A 4136-nucleotide genomic window follows, 5' to 3' on the forward strand; every position below is an offset into this window, starting at 1 on the left:
GTATCGTTGGTAGAAATGCAAAATGGTGCAGCTGCTATGGAAAACAGTATGGAGGTTCCTTAAAAATTAAAAAAACCAGAACTATCATATGATCCATCAATCCCACTTCCGGGTATTTATTGAAAAGAATTGAAATCAGAATCTCAAAGTGATATTAGCACTCCTGTATCATTTCAGTACTATTCATAATAACCAAGGTGTGAAAACAACCTAAATGTCTATCAGTCAATGAATAGATAAAGAAAGTGTAGTATGTGTGTACAATAAAATATTATTCAGCCTCAAAAAAAAGAAGAAAGCCCTGCAATATGTGACAACAATTATGAATCTTGAGGACATTATGCTAAGTGAAATAAGCCAGTCACAGAAGGACAAATATTGCATGATTCTACTTATCCGAGATATCTAAAATAGTCAAACTCGTAGGAGCAGAGAACAGCATGGCAGTTTGCAAGGACTGGGGAGAAGGGCAATGGGGCGTCGCTAGTCAACAGGTATAAAGTTTTAGTTATGCAAGATGAACAAGTTCTAGAGATCTGCTGTATAACATTGTTCATACAGTTAACAATACCATGTTATACCCTTAAAAATCCAAGAGGGTAGCACTCACGTTAAATACTCTTGACACACACACACAAGTTACTTAACTTCTCAAAGCCTCAAATTCCTCCTTATAGCACTTATCATAATCTGATGTGATTTTCTTTATTTGATTACTTTTTAATTACATGAAGGCAACATAAGCTTCATGAGGGCAGACATATTTTCTGCTTGGTTTGTTGGCGAATCCCCATCTCTGATGACCGTGTTGACATACAGTAGATGCTCAATTACTATTTGTCGAATGAATGATAACATACCAAACATGTAGCACAATACCCTCCATATAGTAAGACACAATAAATGATCAATGTCATAACATGAATATCATGATGATCTTACAATGAGAATTTAAGAACCATTAATATGTTATTTTTTAATTTTTTATTTTTTTTGAGACAGAGTCTCACTGTGTTGCCCGGGCTAGAGTGCCGTGGCGTCTGTCAGCCTAGCTCACAGCAACCTCAAACTCCTGGGCTCAAGCAATCCTACTGCCTCAGCCTTCCGAGCAGCTGGGACTACAGGCATGCGCCACCATGCCCGGCTAATTTTTTCTATATATTTTTAGCTGTCCAATTAATTTCTTTCTATTTTTGGTAGAGACGGGGTCTCACTCTTGCTCAGGCTGGTCTCGAACTCCTGAGTTCAAACAATCTGCCCACCTCGGCCTCCCAGAGTGCTAGGATTACAGGCGTGAGCCACCGCGCCCGGCCAATATGTTATTTTGTTTCCCAAGATTTGGTTGGGTCCTTTGGGTTTCTACTCTCTGTTCAGCACAGTTTCCCTGTAAGATCTCATCTGGGCAGTGACTCACAGTCCCTAGATGTGAATTTCTGGCTTCTACCTTCCTCTGGGGTCCCACTGTGGCGTGTAGGCACCTCATACTCCGCATACCCTCCGACTCCTGCTCATCCCGCTCAGTTCCTTTTCTCGGTTTATGGCACATACACTTACCCTGCTGCTTAAATTAGAAACTTTGGATCAGCCTTGATCTCTCCCTCACTGCACATGTCTGATAAGTTCACAGCTTCTCCTGAAAATGTTTCTCTGTTTCCCATCTGCCTAGCTCACACTACCATTGTCTCGCATTTGGGCTTTTATGGTAACTAGTAATGTGGTTAAATTTTATTGGACACAGTATCAGGACTTTCTATGTACTTTACACATATGGAAGCCTATGAGGTAGATGTTATTAATGCTATTGTTATTATTTTACAGATGAAGAAAAAACAAGGTTTGGTGAGATTGAGCAGTTTTCTTAAGTTCTCACAGCTGCTGAGTGTTGGAGTCAGGATTTGAACTTAGATCTGTCTGATTACAGAGACTCCACCCTGTTTGAAATCTTCCTAATTATTACAGGATTCTTCCTTCTCCAGCCCTTGCTGCAATCCACGCTGCCTCCCCCTGTGGTCTGAGTGATCTCTTAATTATTCTTCAAGACTTGCCTCACATTTCACCTCTTCCCCTCTCTGCAAATTCCACCGCGTAGAGGTGGATACTTCTGCTGGGATTCCACAGCAGTCTTTACACATGCAAACCTTGGCCATTATTATTTTGTATGTTAATTATCAGCTCACATGCCCTTGAGAGCAGAAACCTCATCTAATTAATGTTTGTATGTAAAATATCTGTACTCAGTAGGAGTGGAGTAGATTTTTATTAAAGGAATGAGTCTATAAATACTATTTATTGAGGGATTTAATACTTGCTTTCATTTTGATAAGAATGTTATTTATTTTTTTCTACTAAAATAAATAATAGTCAACTTAGAATTCCTGATTTTTAAACTAAGTCCCCCCTTTGGTTTTCTATAAACAACATAGGGAGATTTTTATAAGCAATCCCTTCCCGTTAGTTCCCCAAGTTCCTACCTGGTGCCTGGTGACCTTGAGTTTCCAGAATATCTTTGTTCCCTCAGCCTGTATATTTTCCTATGCTACCCTATATTCTTACATTCTTTCTGCTAGGCAACAGCTAAAATGTTAGCACTGGTGTTTCACTTCTCATTTGGAAGGTGAATTTAGATGCCATTTTTCACCTGTGACCAGTTGTGGGAATTTCATGTCCTAGATAAAGGCAAGATATTTTTGGACAGTGGGGTCTTATCATTTTCTTCAAATTGCAACCATTTATGTCTTTGAAGAAAGCTTTATGTGTCACTTTTCTGTAGTCATTCTTCCAAAATTGGTAAAAGTCCTTTGCAGTTGATGAAACTATGGTGTGACTGATGCATTATAAATAGGGAAGTGCTCATGGCTGCCAAGATGCTTGAATTGTGATTTGAACAAATCTCTATCACTATCTTCCTTGGCAAAGATAAGACTTTATTCTTACACAGACAATGAGGGCTTATCTCACACATCTCCAGAGTTTGAAAATGTATATCTAAAAATAGAAAAAAAGTATAAATATATTCATTCTGATCTCAGATGTCTAAGAATATGTTTTTAACTTATAAACCTCAAAGTACAAAGGATAAAATAAATATGTCAAAATGTGTTAATATGAATATGTCCTTGTGGTCATTAATAAATATCAACTTTTGATAGTTGTTTTATCAATTTTAATAAGAAAAATGAACAGTATTTAGATTATTAAGTTAAAATGATCTGAAACTATCTTAACTTTCAGTAAAATGAAACACGTATTTTCCACATAGAATTCTTGGACAGATAATACTTAAGAATAAGCACAGATAGAATATGTTTAAATTCTCTGTTCCTAAGTGAAATACTTCAAAAGAACTCCCTCGACTAGTGTTAAATGCAAAATAAATAGTTCCTTGTCTACCTCCTCTTGAAAACTTCAATTTTTGTAGAAATTACTCTTCAAACTGAGTGCAAGCCAGATACAGAAAAGAAAGTGATGAACACATTAGTAATGGGATGTAATAAACCACGCACATCATGCGGCTTAATTATGTAATCCCATGTATTTTATGGATGAGGAAGCTCAAGCCTGCTGGTGCTAAAGGTACAAGAACATCAGGTGAATGAACAGGCTTTAATCCCATTTCTTTGTGCCTCAGTCCGAAGCTTTTTGTTTCTTGACACCATGTGGCACACCGTTTACACAACATGATGTGAACGTACTGAGAGAGCTGGGCAGAGAGATTATATTTAGGAGGTAAAATCAGAGTATAAGCAAAACTGAAAACTCTAGACCCACTCTGTTTTGGAGTACAAATACCATCCATTCAAGGGGAGAAATAAGTAGTGAAGACTGCTAATTATTCTGATTTCCTCACAGTGAGGATATGATGTAGAATGAGATACAACTCTATCCTCAAGAAATTTATATTCTTCTGCTACCTTCTGATCTCCACAAAAATGAACAATATTACCCATTGATCCAAAGATCTTAATGATACTCCACTTGCCCCCATCCAGTGTAAATCATGCAATTTCTATTACTTTATACATATTATCACCCAAATTTAAATACACTATACTCCGTGAAGAATATTAATATTTTATTCTCTTGAAATTTCTATGTCTTATAATGATAGGAAGGATAATCTGTGAGGGCTTTTTTTT

The sequence above is a fragment of the Propithecus coquereli genome, unplaced genomic scaffold (assembly GCF_000956105.1).
Source record: "Propithecus coquereli isolate 6110/MARCELLA unplaced genomic scaffold, Pcoq_1.0 Scaffold97, whole genome shotgun sequence".
NCBI classification, from domain to species: Eukaryota; Metazoa; Chordata; class Mammalia; order Primates; family Indriidae; genus Propithecus; species Propithecus coquereli.